Source organism: Nicotiana sylvestris, chromosome 5 (genome assembly GCF_000393655.2).
Source record: "Nicotiana sylvestris chromosome 5, ASM39365v2, whole genome shotgun sequence".
Lineage (NCBI taxonomy): Eukaryota > Viridiplantae > Streptophyta > Magnoliopsida > Solanales > Solanaceae > Nicotiana > Nicotiana sylvestris.
The window spans coordinates 87,989,668-88,001,285 of NC_091061.1; positions in this window are offsets into that span (position 1 = coordinate 87,989,668).

Consider the following 11,618-nt stretch of genomic DNA (forward strand, 5'->3'; position numbering starts at 1 on the left):
TGGGTTCTTGTATTTTTGTTCTACCATATTCTTACGTGCTCATTCTGCTATATTTTCCTATACTATGTTCTCGTATGCTTTTCTACTGTATGATTTCTCTACTGTGTTCTAATATATTTCTCCTACTATATTTTCTTACTAAGTTCTTAAGTTTCCTTATTAAGTTCCTTTTACTGAGTTCTGTTTAAAGTTTCTTCTAAAATTTCTTAGCATGCTTCTTCTATTGTTCTTATCAGTCTTCTCTATTATGTTTCGTATTAGCTTCTTCTACTCTATTTTTTCTTTGAAATCTGCTGCTATGTTCTGCGTGTTACTTGCTATCATAGTTTTCTCATGAGTTTCTGCTGCTGAAAGAAACATACAAGAGGTTTCATAGAATTGAAACCTCTGAGCCTGTTTGATTACTTGCCTTCTCATCTCTGTACTTGATTCAAGGTGGAAACCCTAGAATTCGGGGGTTCTGCCAAGTTTGATTATGTGATTTAATTGAACTAGGGTTTTTATTGTATAACCCCTAACTCTTTAAGACAAACTTCGAATCTCTGAACCGAGTTTGGACATCCGTTGCATATGATTCTGACCTTTGGCTAAACTCTTCTAAAACTCTTCTGCACTGGATCTTCTACTGATTTTACAATGACACCACAGTCTTTTTCATGCTTAACATGTTAGTATGCTCCTTATATGTGATGAATCTTCCTCTAAAAAGGCTTTCAACTTGTGATTGATTCATATTCCTTCTAAATAGGTTTGATTGATTCTCTTTCCATTGTTTGTTGATTTCCCTTAAGTTAAAAAAACCTTTCCCATCTTTTTGACTCGGTTCATTCATACAAGATCCCTGACCTTTGATTTACTGGCTGTTAATTGATTTTCTTGCCATGTTTGTGCAACCGCGTATTTCAGAAATTATGTCCTTAAATAAGCTTTATGTATTTAACCTTAATTGCATGTTGTGCACAAAGTGCTTATTCATTTTTCTTTCCTTAAGTTGTTTTTACCCGTTTGAATCTGAATCCTTTAATTAAGGGAAGTCTTGTGTAATTGATTGACAATCAGTTCCTTGACTATTTTCTTACCTTATTTCTTCATGATTTTCACACTATAAAAGGCATGACCCTTTTTCACAAAGAGGACACATCAGAATCCTTCTGAACTCATACTCTCTCACAATAACTTTCTCTTCTTGTCTGCATTGTGGCCCGTTTACAAGACCAACTGCTTTTCTTTGTTTGTTTCCTTTGAAATTGGTATGTCCTGATTTAAGCTTCAGCACCACAACAATGTGTTTATTTATAGGCTTTGTATCCATGTCTACTTTACTGCTTTCTGTAAAGTTCAACATTTAAATTAGTATGCTTATGTCCTACTGCATGTTTCTGCTATGAATCATCGCTCCCTATTTCCCTTTATGTACTTTGAGTTACAGTTTAAAACATGGCAATATACAAGTTATTGTCTATGGATTGAACTTGATCCCTTAGAGGATCCTAACCTCTAAACAATGTGTTCTAATAGGCTTTTGGGCGTGCCGACATTTCCCATTACTGGGTATGCCCACTAGCCTGTCTTTTCCTATTTACCACCTCCCCATTCCCTATACCCCTATGTGTATTAATGTAAACTATTTCCCTTCCCTTTTCCTCTTTTCAGAATTCTGCACTTGCACCCTCTCGTAGTCTCTAAGTTCTGTCCCTTTCTTGTGAGCCTTTCCTTGGGACCTTGAGTTCTTTCTGAACTTGGACACTTGAGGGTTGACCCTCACACACTGCACTATATCTTCATCTATAATGCATTTGGGTGTGAGCATTGCCCGGAGTCCATATGAGGCTCTTAGGGAACTCTGACACATCCAAATGGGAGAAAGACTTTGAAATAAGATCTCTTGGAGTTGGTTTACTTCATACTTCAGACAGGAAGTCTTAATCAGGCTCTCCTTGGTTGTACTTTTTCTAATTGTATTTTTTATTTACTTTACTCTTTCTGGGATGTAATAACTTTATAATAAAACTCTCGGAGATGGCTAGTGAAAAGGGAGGGGTAACTATGTATGCAAAAGGGATAGATAACATGCCTATAGGAGTTTATGAATTCTTGCATTCTCATATAAACACCATGTCTATAGGAATCTTGCATTCTCATATAGATACCATTGCCTATGGGTTATTTCTGAATTTCTTCATATCATATAAATGTCCTGCCTATAGGAATTTCTGCATATCATATAGATATCTTGCCTATAAGAATTTCTGAATTTCTGCATATCATATAGATATCCTGCCTATAGGTTCTTTCTCAATCTTGCATAGGCATTCCTCATTAGGCAAACATGTTTATAGGTCTTAAATAATCAACCGCAATTAGATATCATGTTCATAGGCTTTAAACGAAATTCAGCATCTAGATGTCACGCCTATAGGATTTCTGCATTTTTTACTATATTTATAAAAGTGTCCAAAATTGACAACACACAGAAAGCATGCCTATAGGAGCTTTAATCGACTCTGAACCGCTTCACTCGCTTATAAGTCTAAACCAGTAACAATGACGCATGCTCTTTTGCTAAAACTCGCCTTTCTTTAATAACAGACGATTTTTTCTTAAATCAGTATATATTCATGTTTACTTCGTTGTTTCTGGAATCGGTAGATATCATGCCTATAGGGTCTTCGTCTAACACTTAGGCAAGCCATAGAGTGAAAGTTTATAAACTAAATCAGATTTTACATGCTACAACCAGTAGACAGGCTTGATTCGGGCTTCTTATCTGAACTATGTAATAAATCAGTCTGCCTCAACCTTTAAGTTTAATCAAGCCCTAAACAGTATGTGTAAGTCATGCTATTTACTTGCTTTCTTTGTTTAAAGGAGGTGTATCTGAGCCTTTCTACTTGTTATATACTTTCCCCAATGTGATATACATGTTTTTATATGTCGCCTTAGTATTTTACCCTTTTGAAACCACAAATAAGCCAAATATCTCCTCTCTTTAGGATTAGTAGTCCCAAATGCCTCCGGGACTAATAGGATTGGATCAGGTAATAGCATGCAATAATTAAACTAGACTATTCCGCACTTTAATACCTCAACCGGATGGGAAGGGTAGATATGGATATGATGACCACGCGGTAACATCACGTGTAGCCCCTCACTGAGGAGTGATTATCGGATGTTGTGTGGGGTGATCCATATTATTAATAAACCTAGGACCCCCCCCCCTCCTCTCCTTTTGTTTTTTTCTTTTTTAAAATGTTTCTTTAAAGAAAAATCAACTTTTTTTTACTTTGCTTATTTGTAACCATTACGTGAAAATCCCCTCTTGTTTGAAGTTCTTATTTGCCTATGTGTTATTTGTACCTAAAGTCACAATAATTGTCTGGCTGGGAACCTCACTAGTGGATCCTGAGGGGTGCCTAACACCTTTCCCTTGGGATAATTTCAAGCCCTTACCCAATCTCTGGTTGTTCAAATCAAACCTTTCTTAGTGTCCTAATGCACTTAAATCATTAGGTGGCGACTCTTCAATTCAAACCCAATTCCTGAAAGGGAACGAGTTGTCCTCCCAAGTGTCATAAACCTGATTTCGCGAGAAAAAGGGGGCGCGACATACGAAAGGCTGAAAGCCGCTAGTTATGTCACTCTTATTCCCGTTGTGGCATTGGAGAACTCATCTCAATAGGTCAACCCAAATAAAACATGTGCATACCATTCCAGTATGAAGGGGCACACCATTGACGAGTGCCAAACATTGAAAGATAAATTCCAGACATTGATTGACAACAAGGTCATACAGGCAAAAGAAGTTTCACCCTACGTCCACAACAATCCTCTCCCAGATCATAGGGGCGGTGGTATACATGTGATAGAGATAGATGAAGAATGGGATCCTGAGGGGTCAATCGGGCTTATTCGAGAGGGCGATGACTTTAAACCTGCAGTAACACTCACTCCTATTATAGTACAAATGCAGTCGCCAATCGAGGTTGAGGCAGCTGTATCGGTTCCATTTGAGGTAGAGGTAGCTCCACCTGCAGCCACACCTATTCCATTTGAGGAGGAAGTGGCCACACCTTTCACAGTGACAGTGTTAACCACACCTCCTTTCGATTCCAAAGAAATACCCTGGGATTACGTTGCCGAAGCCAGGTGAAAGGGAAAGGCAAAGATGGAAGAATTTGATGCTGCACAAGAAATGACCAGAACCGGAAGGGTCTATACACCTAAACACTTGGGAGGATCGAGTAAGGAGGCCACTATCAAGCAACCTGTCACTGAAACAGGGCCATATGATCTTTGGAGGAAAATACAGGAGAGGGAATACTCTGTCATTGATCATTTGAACAAAACTCCCGCTCAGATATCCATCCTATCACTATTGCAAAATTCAGAGGCACACAAGAATGCTTTGACGAAGGTGTTAAATAAAGCTTACGTACCCAACAATATCACTTGCGGAGAAATAGCCAACATGGTAGGGCAGGTGCTGAAAAGTCATAAGATCACCTTCCACCAGGATGAATTACTGCCTGAAGGGTTGAATCATAATCGAGCATTGCATATCACGGTACAATTTGAAGACAAATTCATTGCTAGAGTCCTGATCGATAGAGGTTCAAGCCGTAAACATTTGTCTGTTGGATACTCTGAAAATGTTTCCATGAAATACAGGCAGGAAGTATGAACATAAAAGCCTTTGATGGGTCTCAAAGGGCCGCGATTGGGGAGATTAATCTTTGTCTGCAGATGGGGCCAACTTGGTTCGATGTTGAATTCCAAGTGCTTGACATATCAGCTACATACAATCTTCTGTTGGGTCGACCTAGGATACATGCCCCTGGGGCTGTGGCTTCTACACTACATCAGGCCGTGAAGTTCGAATGAAACCATCAGGATGTAATTATTCATGGAGGTGGGAGTAACCCCTTTTACACCAGTCAAACAATCTCGGTTATCGGGAACAGAAGAAGGCTAGGAGGAGAAACTTATCACCACATCGAATATGTAAATGCTATTGAGAAAGACAAATGGTGAAGTAGTAAAATAGAAAGCATACTAGCATAGTCTGGGTATGAACCTGACAAAGGGCCTAGGAAGAATCTCTAGGGCATTACTAAACCTATATAGCTGAAACTTCGTGGTAATACTTTCGGGCTCAGATACTAGTATACATGGCAGGAGTATGATGATTGGTCACCTCCATGGCGTGGACCTTATTACCCAATCGAGAAACTAGTGCCACATCTGGGTCAGACTTTTCACCAGGCTGATACAATATGAGGAACTGCAGAATAAGCTTTAGTTGGGGTGAGGAATTTGTTCCTAGAGGATGAGGATATGGATTGCAGTGCGATAATTAAGGAGGAAGAGGAAGAAGACCTCACCATTCAGACTGTGGAGAAGGGTTCTGTTCTAAGGAACTGGACCGCCAAACCATCCCGGGCCCACCGAGTCCCTGGGTAGCTTAGCATCTAGCCTAATTTATTTCTATAGCCATGCTAGGCATTTCAGATGTTTTTAGTAATTTTATTTGAAAGACGCGTTTTGTTTTAGAATAATTGCTCGTTTCATCGATCTGTACTTGTTTTGGATGTTTTCAATTTTTAATCAATGCATTGATATTATTATTCATTATTATCTTTCATACTTTTCTTTCTACATCCTTATTATTACTTTTCCTGATGAATCGGTGTCTGTGACATGTAATGAGACAACACAACATAAGGATAGTGACTCAGAAGAAGAGGATGAAATACCCAAGGAAGTTGTCAGAGAGGTTGAGAACTTTGAGAAGAAGCCTAAGTCCAACCGGGACGAAACCGAAGTTTAGGAGACGCCGAAACCATCAAGGAGACTCGCATAAGCATTCACTTATCACTGATAGAGAAGGATGAGCACATTCGTCTCTTGAAGGAGTATGAGGATATCTTTGCATGGTTATATGATGACATGACCGGTTTGAGCACATCCATAGTGGCTAACAAGTTTCCTACCAATCCATTGTGTCCACCGGTGATGCAGAAACTCAGAAAGTTCAAACCAGATATGGGCCTGAAAATCAAGGAGGAAGTTACTAAGAAGATCAAAGCCAAAGTCCTAAGGGTAGTTGAGTACCCGACCTGGTTATCCAACATTGTCCCAAGGACGACTTCCCACTACAAAATATACACATCCTGATCGACAATTGCGCCAAGCATAAACTCCAATCCTTTGTAGATTGCTTCACAGGTTATCACCAGATCTGGATGTATGAAGAAGACGTAGAGAAAATAGCTTTTATTACACCATACGGGGTGTACTACTACAATATATTGCCATTTGGTCTAAAGAATACTGGTGCCAATTACATGAGAGCCATCACAACCATCTTCTAAGATATGATACAGAAAGAAATAGAGGTGTATGTTGATGACGCCATTATCAAATCCAAGAGTGTCGCATATCACATAACAGACTTGAGAATGTTCTTTGATAGGTTAAGGAGGTACAACTTAAAACTGAACCTCGCAAAATGTGCATTCGAGTTCTCCGTAGGAAAGTTATTGGGATTCATTGTTAGCCATCGGGGAATTGAGCTGGACCCGTCCAAAGATAAGGCTATTCAATAGTTACCGCCACCAAGAAGGAAAAAGGACGTGATGAGCTTCCTAGGACGTCTCAACTATATCAGTCGCTTCATAGCACAGCCCACAGTGATATGTGAACCCATCTTAAAGATGCTAAGGATAGATGTTGAAACAAGTTGGACCGAAGATTGTCAGAGGGCTTTCGACAAAATCAAGGAGTACCTATCCACACCACCAGTCCTAGTCCCTCCAGAACCTGGGAGACCTTTGCTACTCTATCTATCTGTATTAGATGGAGCTTTCAGATGTGTTTTGGGACAACATGATGAGACAGGGATAAAGGAGCAAGCCATATACTACTTGAGTAAGAAGTTCACACCTTACGAAGCACAATATTCTCTATTGGAACACACTTCTGTGCTTTTGGACGACTCAGAAATTGAGGCATTACTTTTGTGCCTATACCACATACCTCATATCTAGGATGGTCCCTCTAAAGTACATATTTCAGAAGCCCATGCCAACAGGAAAATTAACCAAATGGCAGATACTGTTAAGTGAGTTCGATATCGTCTATGTAACTCAAAAGGCAGTCAAAGGACAAGCATTGGCAAACCATCTTGCTGAAAATCCTGTGGGAGGAGAATACGAACCCTTGAAAACGTATTTTCCTGATGAAGAAGTGTCATTCGTAGGAGAGGACATTACTGAAGCATACGACGGTTGGATGATGTTCTTTGATAGAGCTGCAAATTTCAAGGGAGTGGGCATTGGAGCGGTTTGGTATCAGAAACATGTCAACACTATCCTGTATCTGCGAAGCTTAGGTTTCTATGCACCAATAATATGGCAGAATATGAGGCTTGCATTATGGGGCTCAATCTGGCCATCGATATGAATATACAGGAGTTACTAGTGATCGGTGATTCAGATTTTCTTGTACACCATACACAAGGAGAATAGACCACCAAGAATTCCAAGATATTGCCATATCTGCACCATGTACATGGATTGAGAAAGAGGTTCACAAAGATAGAGTTTCGGCATGTTCCCAGAATTAAGAACGGGTTTGCCGATGCATTGGCCACTTTGTCATCCATGATACAGCATCCCGACAAGAACTTCATCGATCTCATCCTAGCAAGGATCTATAGCCATTCGGCATATTGTGCCCATGTAGAAGAAGAAACAAATGGGAAGCCTTGATTTCACTATATCAAAGAATATTTGGCAAAAGGAGAATATCCGAAGCATTCAAATCATACTTAGAAGCGTACGCTTCGGAGGTTGTCCAACAATTTCTTCCACAGCAAAGGAAACTTGTACAAATGAACTCCTGATTTGGGATTGTTAAGGTGTGTCAATGCAAAATAAGCTTCTAAGCTACTTGAGGAGATACATGTTGGGACCTGCAGCCCGTATATGAATGGTTTTGTCTTGGCCAAGAATATAGTTAGGGCCGACTATTTTTGGATGACCATGGAGATAGATTACATCCAGTATGTCCGAAAATGATACCAATGTCAAGTACATGCCGATATGATAAAAGTACCACCAAATGAGCTCAAATCAACAAGCTCACCTTGGCCATTTGCTGCCTTGGGAATCGATGTCATTTGTCCAATCGAGCCCACCGCCTCAAATGGGCATCGGTTCATCTTGGTAGCTGTTGATTACTTCACCAAATGGGTCAAAGCAGCATCTTACAAGACAGTAACTAAGAAAGTCGTGGCAGATTTTGTCCGCAACCGGATTGTTTGCCGGTTTGGAGTTCCAAAATCAATCATCACTGACAATGCCTCTAATATCAACAGTGATCTGTGAAGACCATGTGCGAGACATTCAAAATCAAGCACAAGAACTCCACAACATACAGATCTCAGATAAATGGAGCCGCAGAAGCCGCCAATAAGAACATCAAGAAGATACTAAGGAAGATGGTAGAAGTTAAACTTTGCCTTATTGGGGCACTACACTATAGTCCGCGCGTCAATTGGGGAAACTTTCTACTTATTGGTTTATGGTACCGAGGTTGTCATTCCCACCGAGGTAGAAATTCCTTCTTTAAGAATCATACAAGAAGCCGAACTCAGCGATGCAGAATGGATAAGGAGTCGCTATGAGCAACTAGCCCTCATAGATAGAAAAAGAATGAATGTAGTATGTCACAGTGAGCTTTATCATAACAGAATGTCCAGAGCTTTCAACAAAAGGGTCAAATCAAGACAGTTTGCACCAGGACAACTAGTGCTGAAAAAGATCTTCTTACATCAAGATGAAGCCAAATGGAAATTCTCTCCCAATAGGCAAGGTCCCTACATGGTTCACCGGGTGTTAACAGGAGGAGCACTCATACTCGCAAAAATGGACGGAGAAGTCTGGCCAAAACCAATCAATTCAGACGCAGTCAAGAGATACTATGTTTAGACTATTTACATTTCTTCATTTGATGTAATTGAACTACGCTTGACTTGATTCCCGTTTAAGAGGGGATACATAGGCAGCCCTGTGGGTTCGGTCAGATCATAGTAAAATTTTCAAAGGCTAGCAAGTTAGCAGATGATTAAGAAACTGGGGCAGAATTTTGAGAAGGATTCTCAAAATTCCGGAGGAAGGTCAGCAAATTTTGTCGCATGCAAACGGCCGAAGGATAATTTGCTAAACTTGGGCAGAATTTTGAGGAGGACCCTAAAAATTCTAATACAAGAAAGTTGTAATAACGTGTTACAATCATCATTTCATCTAAAGTACTTGATGTTTCACTATGATTCTTGAAAATAACTTTATTTTCATCAATAACTGCATAATTTCGAAAACTCTATTTTCGTAACAGCCAGGTGTTACCCAGGGAAACTCAAACAAAACCTCCAGAATGGAGAAGAGCAAATCCAGCAGATGAAGGCACGAACCAACCCCCTCCCCCTTACAAAACTTCAATTTTTTATTTGAGCGCAGGCACATCTGACGTAACAGTAGCATTCACAAATATATACACAAAACAAAATCACTATCAATCGGGCCACCAGACACCGAATATATCTCCAGCTAAGGAATATTCTACTCTTATTTGCTACTTGAATTTTGCATGAGGCTATGCCCTGCTTCCATATTTGCATAAGGCTAAGCTCTGCCTTCCATTTGCATGGGACTAAGCCATGTCCCTAATTTTGCATGAGGCTAAGCCCTGCCTCTATATTCTCATAAGGCTAAGCTCCGCCTTCCATTTGCATGGGACTAAGTCCTGTCCCGGATTTTGCATGAAGCTAAGCCCTGCCTCCACATTTGCATAAGGCTAAGCACTGCCTTCCGATTGCATAAGACTAAGCCCTGTCTCGAATTTTACATGAGACTAAGCCTTGTCTCCATATTTGCATAAGGCTAAGCTCTGCCTTCCATTTGCATGAGACTAAGCCTTGTCCCGAATTTTGCATGAGGCTAAGCCTTGCCTCCATATTTGCATAAGTCTAAGCTCTGCCTTCCATTTGAATGGAACTAAGCCCTGTCCCGAATTTTGCATGAGGCTAAGCCCTGCCTCCATATTTACATAAGGCTAAGCTCTTCCTTCCATTTGCATGGGACTAAGCCCTGTCCCGAATTTTGCATGAGGCTAAGCCTTGCCTCCATATTTGAATAAGGCTAAGCTCTTCCTTCCATTTGCACGGGACTAATCCATGTCCCGAATTCTGCATGAGGCTAAGCCGTGCCTCCATTTTGGATAAGGCTAAGTATTGCCTTCTATTTGGATGGGACTAAATCCTGTCCCGAATATTGCATGAAGCTAAGCCCTGCCTCCATTTTGCATAAGGCTATGCACTGCCTTCTCTTTGCATAATACTAAGCTCTGTCTCCATCTACATGAGGCTAAGCCCTGTCTCCATATCGGTATAAGGCTAAGCACTACCTTCTCATGGGACTAAGCATTGTCCCTCCTAGCATAAATGTTGCTCCATTCCGGCACTATCTATTTCCTCCTCTTTTGGGCTAAGCTCTGCCCTCAACCTCACAAGACTACACCTTGTCTTGTTGATTTTAGCATCATATTATTGCATCTCATGGGCTGAAACATCGCCAACTTGTCCGAAGGAGTCATTGTCTAAAGGCATCATCCTCATAGCCGGAAGACACCATGCCATGGCCTGAGGATCTCTCAAATTTTCATATCATTATTCAAAGGCGTCATGGTTCGGAGGCACCATTTTCATGGCCTGAGAACATCATTTCATGGCCTGCGAATCTCCCATATCACAATTCATGGCCTAGGACATCATAGTCTAAGGACATCATCTGCATCGTCCAAAGACAATCTTTCATGGTCCAAAGGGAATTTGCATCATCTATACATTCGCATGCATTGTGTTTTTAAGTTTTGCAGGTAATCCAGGAGGTAACCGTTCTCCAAATAGTAGCAGCCTTCGCTCCGATTTTCGCTCATGACATTTTCACTTCGCTGTTCATGATCGATTCCCATCAATCACCTACATACTCTGCGATATCCAGATATATGCCCCACAATACCTTCGTTACCCTCCAAACCCATAATCATAACTCCATACGACATTACCCTTCACGAAAGAACCTTTGCTGAAACTAGATACCATTCCTATAACAACTCTATCGGCTTCATTCACCGGTGGATCCAGAACTATACATGGCCTGATTCCTGCAAAACCAAGGATATGTAGGCAGCTCAAAGACTAGGGTTCGACCTCTATTTTTCAAAACATCCCATTCGGCCAAAATTGGCCATTATTTCTTTACTCGAAAACTCTTTCATCCTTCTCGAGTAAAGATGGGTAGTTGTTGATACCCAATTTTTCCCTATAATATTTTCAAAACTATACATTGGCATCAATTAGTATTGTTTTTACAATTTCTGCATTTTTAAAAGATTTTAATTAATTCATCCCAGCATTTTATTTATAAAATAATCGCTTATTGCATCCCAAATAGTTTTATAATAATTTTGTGGCTTAATTTTATCATTTGCATTTGTACCAACATTCAATTATTCAACAAATATCCAATTTGCATTTTTAGGGTACAATTGCAATTACT